This window comes from Artemia franciscana, chromosome 9 (genome assembly GCF_032884065.1).
Source record: "Artemia franciscana chromosome 9, ASM3288406v1, whole genome shotgun sequence".
Classification (NCBI taxonomy): Eukaryota; Metazoa; Arthropoda; class Branchiopoda; order Anostraca; family Artemiidae; genus Artemia; species Artemia franciscana.
Window position 1 is genome coordinate 21,661,148 of NC_088871.1, and position 14,060 is coordinate 21,675,207.

Consider the following 14,060-nt stretch of genomic DNA (forward strand, 5'->3'; position numbering starts at 1 on the left):
AGACTAGATTTGAAGAATCTGTATCTGACATATGGACATCTAAATATTACCTACTTGCATGTTAGAAAACCTTCTGCTTTGTTTGTGAATACATCAGACATAGAACAATCATGTATCTAAAATATATATATATATATATATATATATATATATATATACACACATATATATATATATATATATATATATATATATATATATATATATATATATATATATATATATATATATATATATATATATGTATATATATATATATATATATATATATATATATATATATATATATATATATATATATATGTATATATATATATATATATATATATATATATATATATATATATATATATATATATATATATATAAGTTTTAAAATGTATAATAAAATGGATGATTTTGATTTTGAAGTGATTAGTTTCCCATTCCCTGAAAGTAATATACACTCAAATATCACGTATTCAGCGTTTTTCTCACAGTTACTTCGTTATGCAAGGATTTGTAGTAATTATATTGATTTTAAAAATAGATGTAAAATCTTAAGCCAAAAACTGATATCAAGAGGTTTTTCTGCAAATAAATTAACTTGGCAATTTAAAAAATTTAGTTTTCATTATAACGAACTTTTAAATAAATATCAAAAGAATTATCTAGAAATACTTAAAGAAATTTTTAACTAATTTCGGAGGTTCGAGAAAAGTTGTCACAGCGCCATTATTTTGAATTGTGTTTCTAATTGAGCGGATTTTTTTAAAAAATTAGCCACATGGTAAAGATGTATTCTATAATTGTTCAGTTCATTCAGGTTTTTTGCAATGTGTTAGTATTTGTGATTTGGTAAAATTTATAATATTTAGTTTACCTATTGTTGCTAAAGGGAGGGATATATTAATAGGATAAGCTTGTTTTGGTTTTACTTGGTTGTTTTACATTTGCTGTTTTTTTTCATGGGCATGTATTTTGGGGGTGATACCTGACACGGGGATGCCATGGATATTCTGTGGGAGCCACAACACTGTGCTGGGTAGAGAATTTAGAGTGGCGAAACCCTATATAGGCCAGTGTATTCTCCTGATGAGCCCTTATGTTGGGTGTTGCCTCTGAATTATTTGTCTATATTATTTTTTCTATTGTTTGGTAAATGATGACTTATACTTATTGACGACATGACTGCCTGTCCATGGATTATTCTTTATGGTTGATTGTGTGTGGCTATGCTGTTTGACCTATGTGATTGTATGGATGAGTAGGGTTAAGGCCTCATTCAAGTGCTGGTCTATATTAATCACTAATTTAGGAAAACAGTCTTCCTTTTCTCCTTCTGTCTCTTTTTTTTTTTTTTTTTTTTTTTTTTTTTTTTTTTTTGTGTTTTGTGCTGTAGCATTGGTGATTTCTCTCTTCATGATATATATATATGTATATATATATATATATATATATATATATATATATATATATATATATATATATATATATATATATATATATATATATATATTTATTCAGGTAAAAACAAGACAAGAGCATGTTTTATATGCTATGTTTTTTGACAGTCAACCTCAAAACACTTTTTGATTAAGGCTCGTTGGTATTAGCTATTGGTTTTGTAATATAATTTTTTGAATATACGTCTGAATTATTTCACACTAATACAAAAGAAGAAAAAAACTAAAAAGGTAAAAACTACAAAAAAAAAATAAAAAGAAAAAAAAAACTAAAAAAGCTAAAAAACTAAAAAAACTAAAAAAGGTAAAAAACTAAAAACTAAAAAAAAACTAAAAAAGGCAAAAACTACAAAAAAAACTAAAAACTAATAAAAAACTAAAAAAGCTAAAAAACTAAAAAAACTAAAAAAACTAAAAAAAACTAAAAAAACTAAAAAAAGGTAAAAAACTAAAAAAAAACTAAAAACTAAAAAAGAAAAAAACTAAAAAAAGAAAAAAACTGAAAAATAAAAGAGTAAAAGAAAACTAAAAAAATATGAATAAAAATAAAAAAAAATAAAAAAGATAAAAACTACAAAAAAACTAAAAAGAAAAAACGAAAAAACTAAAAAAACCTAAAAGAAAGGTAAAAACCAAAAAAAAAAACTAAAAAGAAAAAAGGAAAAAAAAAACTAAAAAATTTTTTCATCATATAATATGACGTCTGAATTATTTCATCATATACCAATTCAAAAACGAATGTATTCCAGCCGATGTAGCTGAGTTGATAAGGCGTTATGTTCCAGGTTCTAGGTTGAAGAGGTTCCAGGTTCGAACTTTGGCTTTAGCATTAATATAAAAGAAGCAAAAATCTAAAGAAGGTAAAAACTACAAAAACAAGAGCTAAGAGCTCATATGGCACTTGTGATGAGGCGAGAAGAGCTAAGAGCCAAGAGATCATATGGTATGAGCTCTAACAAAATTCTATGAATCAATAGATTGATTTAAAACGGAAAATAAGAGGCTTAATGCCCGTCAAGATTTAAAATAAGAGCTCTGAGTCACAAAGTCCTTCTAAATATCAAAATTCATTAAGATCCGATCACCCACTCGTAAGTTATAAATACCTAATTTTTTTTAATTTTTCCTCTCCCTTTTGCCCCCCAGATGGTCGAATCTGGGAAAACGACTTTATCAAGGCAAATTGTGCAGCTCCCTGACACGCCTACCAAATTTCATCGCCCTAGCACGTTCAGAAGCACCGAACTCGCCAAATCACTGAACCCCTCCCCCCAACTCCCCCAAAGAGAGCGAATCCAGTACGATTCTGTCAATCACGTATCAAGGACATTTGTTTATTCTATCCACCAAGCTTCATCCCGATTCCTACACTCCAAGTGTTTTTCCAAGATTTCCCCCTCCAAATCCCCACAATGTCAAAAGATCTGGTCGGGATTTGAAATAAGAGCTCTGAGACATGAATTCCTTCTAAAAATCAAATTTCATTACGATCTGATCATCTATTCGTAAGATATAAATACTCCAATTTTCATGTTTTCCAAGAATTCCGGTTCCCCCCTCCAACTCCCCCGAATGTCACAGGATCTGGTCGGAATTTGAAATTAGAACTTCAAAGCACAAGATCCTTCTAAATATCAAATTTCATTAAGATCTGGTCACCCTTTCGTAAGTTACAAATACCTCAATTATCAAAATTACCCCCCCCCCCCCAATTCCACCAAAGAGAGCAGATCCGGTCCAGTTATGTCAGTCACGTATCTTAGACAGGTTTCTATTCTTTCCATCCAGTTTCATCCTGATCTTACCGCTTTAAGTATTTTCTAAGATTTCCGGTCCCCCAACTGCCCCCCCCCCCCAATTACGCTTGATCCGGTTGAGATTTAAGATAAGATATCGGAGTTACGAGGTCCTTCTAAATATGAAGTTTCATGAAGATCCGATCACTCCTTCGTAAGTTAAAAATACGTCATTTTTCTTATTTTTCAGAGTTACCCCCCCCCCCCCGCAATTGAGCAGATCCGTTCCAATTATGTAAATCACGTATGCAAGGCTTCTGCTTATTTTTCCAACCAAGTTTCATCCCAATCCCTCCAATCTAAGCGTTTCCCATCATTTTAGGTCTCCCCACCCCAAACTTCCCCCAATGTCACCAGATCCGGTCAGGATTTAAAATAAGAGCTTTGATACACGATATCCTTCTAAAAATCAAATTTCCTGGATATCCAATCACCCGTTCGTAAGTTGAAAATACCTCATTTTTTCTAATTTTTCAGAATTAACCCCCCCCCCCCAACTACCCCAAAGAGAGCGGATCCGTTCTGGTTATGTCAATCATGTATCTAGGACTCGTGTTTTTTTTCCACCAAGTTTCATCCCGATCCCTCCACTCGTTGGAGGTGTTTTCCAATTTTTAGGTTTCTCCCTCCCAACTCCCCCCCCCCCCAATGTCACCAGATCCGGTCGGGTTTAAAATAAGAGCTCTGAGCCACGATATCCTTCTAAATATAAAATTTCATTGAGATCCGATCACCCGTTCGTAAGTTAAAAATGCCTCATTTTTTTCAGAAATACCCCCCCCCCCCCCAACTACCCAAAAGAGAGCGGATCCGTTCCATTTATGTCAATCATCTATCTAGGACTTGTGTTTATTTTTCCCACCATGTTTCATCCCGATCCCTCCACTGTAAGTGTTTTCCAAGTTTTAGGTTTCCCCCTCCCAACTCCCCGCCCCCATCACCAGATCCGGTCAGGATTTAAAATAAGAGCTCTAAAACACGATATCCTTCTAATCATCAAATTTCATTGAGATCCGATCACCCGTTCGTAAGTTGAAAATACCTCATTTTTCTAATTTTTAAGAATTACTCCCCCCCCCTCAACTACCCCAAAGAGAGCAAATCAGTTCCGATTATGTCAATCATGTATCTGGGACTTGTGCTTATTTTTCCCATCAAGTTTCATCCCGATCCCTCTACTCTAAGTGTTTTCCAAGATTTTAGGTTTCCCCCCTCCAACTTCCCCCAATGTCATCAGACCCAGTCGGGATTTAAAATAAGAGCTCTGAGACACAATATCATTCCAAACATCAAATTTCATTAAGATCCAATCACCCGCTCATAAGTTAAAAATACTTCATTTTTTCTATTTTTTCCGAATTAACCGGCCCCTACTCCCCCCCCCCAGATGGTCAAATCGGGAAAACGACTATTTCTAATTCAATCTGGTCTGGTCCCTGATACGCTTGCCAAATTTTATCGTCCTAGCTTACCTGGAAGTGCCTAAAGTAGCAAAACCGGGATTTTAGGTTTTCCCCCTCCAACTCCCCCCAATGTCATCAGATCCGGTCGGGATTTAAAATAAGAGCTCTGAGACACAATATCATTCCAAACATCAAATTTCATTAAGATCCAATCACCCGCTCATAAGTTAAAAATACTTCATTTTTTCTATTTTTTGCGAATTAACCGGGCCCCCACTCCCCCCCAGATGGTCAAATCGGGAAAACGACTACTTCTAATTTAGTCTGGTCCGGTCCCTGATACGCTTGCCAAATTTCATCGTCCTAGCTTACCTGGAAGTGCCTAAAGTAGCAAAACCAGGACCGACAGACCGACAGACCGACAGAATTGGCGACTGCTATATGTCACTTGGTTAATACCAAGTGCCATAAAAACTAAAAAGAAAAAAAAATCTAAAAGAGCTTAAAAACTAAAAAAAACTAAAAAAAGGTAAAAAACTAAAAAAAAAAAAACTAAAAATAAACTAAAAACTAATAAAAAACACTAAAAAGAAAAAGAAAAAAAACTAAAAAACCTAAAAAAAGGTAAAAACCAATAAAAAAAACTAAAAAGAAAAAAAGGGAAAAAATTAAAAATTTATTTCATCATATACCAATTCAAAAACGAATGTATACCGGGATGACGACCGGGACACAGGGAATATAAATGACGACCGGGACGCAGGGACACAACTACAACGGTGACGCCGGGGGCACAGGGGGGATATATAAATAACGACGGGGACACAGGCAATGTTCGATTAGCAATCACCATCAACAAAGCTCAAGGGCAATCATTAGAATCATGAGGTATAGATCTGAATATGGATTGTTTTTCCCATGGACAATTATATGTTGCATGTTCAAGAGTCGGTAAACCTGACAATCTATTTATATGCACAGACAATGGGGCAGCAAAGAATGTTGTATATTCACAAGTTTCATGTCGTTAAAAACATAAATTGACTTTGCATCCAGTTGAACTTTATCCTTTTCAATCTTAGACATCGTGACGGATGAAAACTCGGAACAATCTATATATATAAAAATAAGTTGTCTGTGTGTGTGTGGGTCTGTCTGTCGGGTGACGTCATGTTTGTGTGTCGACTGACGTCATGTTTTCAACTGACGAAATTACAGACCGGGACATCGGGACACAAATGACGACCGGGACACCGGCACATAGGGAATATAAATGACGACACTCAAAGAGAAAGCGACCGGGACAAAAGGAATGTTCGATTAGCAATCAACAAAGCACCGGGACACAAATGACGACCGGGACACAGGGAGTATAAATGACGACCAGGATATAAGTAAAAAAAAAAAACTAAAAAAACTAAAAAAAAAGGTAAAAACTACAAAAAAAACTAAAAAGAAAAAAAAACTAAAGACTAATAAAAAAACTAAAAAATCTAAATAAACTAAAAAAGAAAAAAAATAAAAAAGGAAAAAAAATAAAGGAGAAAAACAAAACTAAAAAACGAATGTATATACAGACCGGGACAGCGGGATACAAATGACGACCGGGACACAGGGAATATAAATGACGACCGGGACACAGGGACACAACTACAACGGGGACACCGGGACACAGGGAATATAATATATATATATATATACCCCAACACCTAGTTGGTGGGGGCGCATCGCGCGCCAACAACCCCCCCCCCCCCCCAGCGCCCCCCGCGCGCGTAAGTCGTTACGTGCCATATTAGTTACGCGCCATTGTAGTTGTGTCCGTATGTCCCACCTGTGAATGTATATATATATATATATATATATATATATATATATATATATATATATACTAGCTGTTGGGGTGGCGCTTCGCGCCACCCCAACACCTAGTTGGTGGGGGCGCTTCGCGCCCCCCCCAAGCCCCCCCGCGCGCGTAAGTCGTTACGCGCCATATTAGTTACGCGCCATATTAGTTACGCGCCATTGTAGTTGTGTCCCTGTGTCCCACCTGTGAATATAGATAGATTTATATATGCGTTTCAAACTACGTAAAAATTGCGAATATACAACATTCTTGGCTTTCCCATTGTCTGTCCATATACAAAGCCGTATGTACTAATAATGACGTCATATGCAAACGCTCTTTTTACAAACAAACAAACATGCATACACACAACTCGTTTTTATATAGATAGATAGATAGATAGATACAATACAAATTAACTACGTAAAACTTGTGAATATACAACAGTCTTCGCTGTCCCATTGTCTGTGCGTATAAATAGATTGTCAGGTTTACCGACCCTCAAAGATGCAACATACAATTGTACATTGGTAAAGCAATCTGTATTAAGATCTATACCGCATTTTTCTAGTGATTGCCCTTGAGCTTTGTTGATGGTGGTTGCAAATGCTAATCGAATCGGGAATTGCAATCTTTTAAATTGAAAAAGCAGATCCGTTGGAATCATGGGAATGCGAGGAATAAGAAGAGCCTCACCCTCATAAGGCCCTGTCAAGATTGTGGCATCTATTAGGTTTTCCATTGTTTTTTTTTTACGGCAAGTCGCGTGCCATTGCAAAGCTTTGGTGGGTTGATATTTCTTAAAAGTATTATTGGTACGTCTATTTTTAGTTGTAGCAGGTGTGGTGGACACCCTGAAGGATCTATGGAATTTAAAAATTCAGATGGATAATTAACCGCTTCATTTGGTTCCGAAATACAAATTAACTGCGTAAAACTTGCGAATATACAACATTCTTCGCTGTCCAATTCTCGCTGCATATAAATAGATTGTCAGGTTTACCGACCCTCGAACATGCAACGTACAATTGTCCATGGGAAAAACAATCAGTATTAAGATCAATACCACATTTTTCTAATGATTGACCTTGAGCTTTGTTAATGGTGATTGCAAATGCTAATCGAATTGGGAATTGCAATCTTTTAAATTGAAAAGGCAGATCTGTTGGAATCATGGGAATGCGAGGAATAAGAACAGCCTCACCCTCAAAAGGCCCTGTCAGGATTGTGGCCTCTATTAGGTTTTCCATTGTTTTTTTTACGGCAAGTCGAGTGCCATTGCAAAGCTTTGGTGGGTTTATGTTACGTAACAATATTATTGGTACGCCTATTTTTAGTTGTAGCACGTGTGGTGGAAACCCTGAAAGATCTATGGAATTTAAAAATTCAGATGGATAATTAACCGCTTCATTTGGTTCCAAAACTGTGTCGACTGACTTGTAAAGGACTGCCTGGTCTTGAATCTTGGTCAAAACAATAATGTTGATTTCGTGGACGTCTATATTTTTGGGTGCGAGAATCGCTCTTTCACTTAGCCATTTATTATTTTTATAATTTTTTAGAATATTCGGAAATACTTTTTCAATCAATTCATTTTTGGACGTCACTAAATTACAGAAATCAGCAGGTAGTTGTATACGTCCTGAAATTGAGTCTACTGGGAGCTTTCCGTTTCCCATTGCCAGCAATTGATCTGAAAATGTTTGACCAGAGTCATCGTTTTGCAATCGGACACGCATATTTGTAGTTAATTTTAATGTTTTTACGTGTGCCCATAAATTAGAATTTTTCAGGCAAGCATTCATTTCGTCTGCAGGAGTTGATCTAGGTATTATAGGTAATGTTTGCCTGAAATCTCCCGCAAGCAATATTAAGGTGCTGCCAAAGGGTTTCGACTTCCCTCGCAAATCTTTCAAGCATTGATCCAGAGCCTCGAGCGATTTTTTGTGTGCCATTGTGCACTCATCCCAAATAATAAGTTTGCATTGCTGCAATACTTTACCCATCCCAGATGATTTGGAAATATTGCACGTGAGAGTTTCTGTAGAATGCAAGTTCAGAGGCAATTTCAAAGCGGAATGAGCAGTTCTTCCACCAGGCAGCAATGTTGCGGCTATTCCGGACGACGCAATTGCCAACGCTATATCATTTTTAGATCGAATTGATGCCAGAATCAGTTTTATCACAAACGTTTTACCAGTACCTCCTGGCGCATCCAAAAAGAAAATTTCTCCAACGTTGTTATCGACACAATGCATTATCGTATCATAAATGTCTTTTTGTTCCGACGTTAACTTGGAAATGTTATTTTGTACATACGACAATAGATCACTCGTACTGTAACTTTGTTCACGATCCAATTCTACACATGTCGAAACAGCAGCGATACGGTTAGGTGAAGGCATTCCCAAACCCTGAAGAGGTTTGTTTGCCATACTTATGCAAAAATCTTCTATAACAACTAAAGTGTAGTTATAAATTTCTGGTGTAAAATCAAAAGTCATGTCTGACGTCTCTAACTGTTTTCGATGAAGTATATCTTCGGACATTTTTGACTTATATTTTTCCCATAAATCTGTAGGAGCTGATGGAGAGCAAGTTGTTAAAATGATGCCAAACAATGCACGAATTTGACTTGGGGTTGACGTTTCGCACGCGTCATTGATGCAGTTATCCCAGTGTTGGTCATTCTCCAATAAATTCAGAGCTTGGCATGCACTACGGTAAGTGTCATGTATAGTACCATTTACAGTCCTCAAATACTCAAAGGATGTCGGACCGGGTACATTCACCAAAAGCAGGCGTAGAAAGAAGCATTCATGTTGATTGGGGTGAACGGTGTAGAGTCTTCCTATCGTGGTATCTTTGAAGATGGTAGGTTGGCCGTCGACTGACTTACCCTGTTTTCGACGTTCAAATACTTTATTTTTAGTATTCCACGTGTAATACGAAGGCACTTCAGTATACAGCAGTTTTTTCGCAAAAGAATCATTTTTGCAAAGCGAAAAAAAAGCTGTTAATGTTGTATCCGGTGGATTCAGGACTCTTTGTTGCACGTTGGTTTCCGTGAAATAAACACGTTGACCATTCTGTAAATGTACCGCTAAGTGAACAACAGCTGGACTACGTTCATGTATCGGAAATGAAAGAATTCGCCAAACAGCTTCATTACTGCTTATGTATCTTCCAGCCTGATATTCTACGATTTCATCGAAATCTTTGATTTCGGACTGCAAGCCAAAAACTGCCATGTCACTGCCTTTGTTGACGTATTTACATATGTATTTGATTGCCTTTACGGAGTTACAGTATTCAACGTTTATGTGTGCATTAAATGTTTTTGATAATAAAGGGGAATATGGAACAACCCACTGGTTATCTACTTCGATGGTGGTACCGTTACGCTTCTTTATTATTGCTGTTTTACCGCCATCTTCAGTAGATCTTCTTCTATATTGTGGGTAACCATCATTGCCAGTAATTGTTTTGGGTACTAAAAGTCGAGGATATTGCTTTGTGCACCTTCCTTTGGCCATGCATGGTGAATTTTCGTTCAGTGCACCGCAAGGTCCATGTATCATATTTTTTACAATAATATCATGTTACCCCTTATCGACATTTTTATCAGGTATTTCAGCGGAAATCACATCATCAATTTCGTTTGAAGTAATTTTTTTATGTAGCCAGATTAGTATATGTGCGTGTGGCAAACCTCGTTTTTGCCATTCCACTGAGTACATCCAGCATCGCACTGACCCAAACACTTCATGTTTTACAAGGTAGTTTATCAGTGATTTCAACTTTTGCCGGAAGACACGTGCCGTAATGTCATGCCTATGAACCGCCGATTGTCCTTGAAGTAAAAGCTGCAGTATCTCGTCCCAAGATTGATTACATGTAAATGTAATAAATAAATCTGGACGACCATAGAGACGAACATACGCAATAGCATCTTGAGCATATTCATGCATATGACGGGGACTGCCAACATATGACGAAGGTAAAATTGTTAATCTTCCAACGTTTGTGGTATTACCGTCATTTATAACTGCATCTCGCAAATGAATGTATTGTTCAGAGCGGAGCTTGGTCTGATTCAGGCGGATATATAGCAAACGTTCTGATTCAATTTTAGCATACATATCAACCATAAATTGGTGAAACAATTCACGGCATTTTAAAATATAATTTTCTTCATCCTGCCGAATCATTAGTCTATAGGAATAATAATGCATTGCACTGCATTTCTTATTCATTTCTTTGTTAGTGGCTGGATTCATCAATTTAATATTAAAGTGATAGCCGTCGGCTCCATCCCAAAAAATGATAGGATATTGTAGGGCATCGTAGCATCGATGAGTTTCAGCAATTCTTAACAACTGAGCGTTTCGCTTATGTAGAATAATATCTCGAGGTAAAAACTGATCACCGACCATAACGATTGCCACTTCGTCGATAGTCGGAGCATTGTATCTACGCACATGTTGGCCAGGAGGCGTTTTGTCAGCGGAAATAACAATTTTATGAGTATCAGTAGGCATCAAATCGATGGCTGTTTTGAACAGACGCACTAACTTATTATTTTCGTGGAAAAGATGTTGCAATTGGGAAACGATTGTCCTTTCAACGTTGGGAGAAATTTCGCAACGTGCATTCAATTCAGAATTTCTATCACTGATGAAGTACAATTGTAAAAATTTATGATTCTCGCCTGAGAATGGTAGAAGGGACCCTGCTTTATGATAAATTTGCCCTTTTACTTTGAAAGTAGACATAAATTGATCTGGATTTTCGATTTGGGCTCCAAACGACGTCATTTGGAAACATGAGTTGTATTGTCTGATTTTTGACAAAAAACGCTTAGATTCTGACGTAGTTCCAGTAAGGAAAGTCTTCAATGGCTCTGGTGGTGCAGCCAATAGAGGAAGTTTAACTTTTCCTGAGGCGCAACACATTCCCATTGTTTCACCATTGAATTTCAAGGCCTTGCAATAGGGACAAATTTTAGACATTGTCCCGATTTGAACACATCTACTCAAGCTATAATCATCGACTGGGTTGTACCTGAATGCCAGGCGATAACTTTCAGATTGCTCTGATTCCTCGGCACGCTTTCTTTTCTTACTTTCTCTATCAGCAGCAAGCCTGTTTCCCTGCTGGTCTTTTGATTCCTCGGCACGCCTTCTTTTTTCACTTTCTCTTTTAGCAGCAAGTCTGCTTCTGCGTTGCTCTAGTAGTTCCTCGGCACGCCTTCTTTTTTCACTTTCTCTTTTAGCAGCAAGTCTGCTTCTGCGTTGCTCTGGTAGTTCCTCGGCATGCTTTCTGTTCTTTCTTTCTCTATCAGCCTCAAGCCTGTTTCCCTGCTGGTCTTTTGATTCCTCGGCACGCCTTCTTTTTTCACTTTCTCTTTTAGCAGCAAGTCTGCTTCTGCGTTGCTCTAGTAGTTCCTCGGCACGCCTTCTTTTTTCACTTTCTCTTTTAGCAGCAAGTCTGCTTTCGCGTTGCTCTGGTAGTTCCTCGGCACGCTTTCTTTTCTGACTTTCTCTATCAGCAGCAAGTTTTTTGGCATAGACTCTTTGAGCATCTTCATCAGTCATTATAAACTTAAGCATTAATAGAATTCTACGCGAACATACGTCTTATATAACTTGAATGACGTCACGCCTTCAAAGCAAAAATGATGGCAACTAATTTCATGACGTCAGCCGAAACATGACGGCGAACATATGTCTTATATAACTTGCATGACGTCACCTTCAAAGCAAAAATGATGGCAACTAATTTCATGACGTCAGCCGAAACATGACGTCACCTGATCCATCCACAGATCCACACACAGACAACTTATTTTTATATATAGATATATATATATATATATATATATATATATATATATATATATATATATATATATATATATATACTAGCTGTTGGGGTGGCGCTTCGCGCCACCCCAACACCTAGTTGGTGGGGGCGCTTCGCGCCCCCCCAAGCCCCCCCGCGCGCGTAAGTCGTTACGCGCCATAATAGTTACGCGCCATTGTAGTTGTGTCCCTATGTCCCACCTGTGAATATAGATAGATACCTGTGAATATATATATATATATATATATATATATATATATATATATATATATATATATATGGTTTTAACTACGTAAAACTTGCGAATATACAACATTCTTTGCTGTCCCATTGTCTTTGCATATAAATAGATTGTCAGGTTTACCGACTCTTGAACATGCAACATATAATGGTCCATGGGAAAACAATCTGTATTCAGATCTATACCTCATGATTCTAATGATTGCCCTTGAGCTTTGTTGATGGTGATTGCTAATCGACCATTCCCTGTCCCGGTGTCCCGGTCGTCATTTATATCCCCCTGTTTCCCCCGGTGTCCCCGTTGTAGTTGTGTCCCTGTGTCCCGGTCGTCATTTATATTCCCTGTGTCCCGGTCGTCATTTGTATCCCGGTGTCCCGGTCTGTATATACATTCGTTTTTTAGTTTTGTTTTTCTCCTTTATTTTTTTCCTTTTTTTTTCTTTTTTAGTTTATTTATATTTTTAGATTTTTTAGTTTTTTTATTAGTTTTTAGTTTTTTTTTCTTTTTAGTTTTTTTGTAGTTTTTACCTTCTTTTTAGTTTTGTTAGTTTTTTTTTTTTTACTTATGTCCTGGTCGTCATTTATACTCCCTGTGTCCGGTGCTTTGTTGATTGCTAATCGAACATTCCTTTTGTCCTGGTCGCTTACTCTTTGAGTGTCGTCATTTATTTTTTTCTTTTTTAGTTCTTTTAGTTTTTACCTTTTTTATTTTTTTTTAGTTTTTTAGATGAAAATTTTTTTTACTTTTTTCCTTTTTTCTTTTTAGTTTTTTATTGGTTTTTACCTTTATTTTAGCTTATTTTCAGTTTTTTCCTTTTTTTTAGTTTTTTTTTATTTTTTATTTTTTTTAGTTTTTTACCTTTTTTTTACCTTCTTTTTAGTTTTGTTAGTTTTTTTTTTACTTATGTCCTGGTCGTCATTTATACTCTCTGTGTCCCGGTGCTTTGTTGATTGCTAATCGAACATTCCTTTTGTCCTGGTCGCTTTCTCTTTGAGTGTCGTCATTTATTTTTTTCTTTTTTAGTTCTTTTAGTTTTTACATTTTTTATTTTTTTTTAGTTTTTTAGATGAAAATTTTTTTTAGTTTTTTCCTTTTTTTCTTTTTAGTTTTTTATTGGTTTTTACCTTTATTTTAGCTTATTTTTCAGTTTTTTCCTTTTTTTTAGTTTTTTTTTTTTTTTTTTTTTTTTTTAGTTTTTTACCTTTTTTTAGTTTTTTTAGTTTTTTTAGTTTTTTAGCTTTTTTACTTTTTTTATTAGTTTTTAGTTTTTTTTGTAGTTTTTGCCTTTTTTAGTTTTTTCAGTTTTTTTTTTAGTTTTTATTGGTTTTTAACTTTATTTTAGCTTATTTTTCAGTTTTTTCCTTTTTTTTAGTTTTTTTTAGTTTTGAGTTTTTTTAGTTTTTTACCTTTTTTTAGTTTTTTAGTTTTTTTAGTTTTTTAGCTTTTTTATTTTTTTTATTAGTTTTT

General features: G+C 35.7%; 1 protein-coding gene across 1 annotated transcript in view; it reads left to right on the plus strand.

Moving 5' to 3' along the window:
* The window catches only part of LOC136031141 (ethanolaminephosphotransferase 1-like), a 67,817-nt gene that overhangs the window by 2,894 nt on the left and 50,863 nt on the right, over window positions 1-14,060 (plus strand). The window lies entirely within an intron of this gene.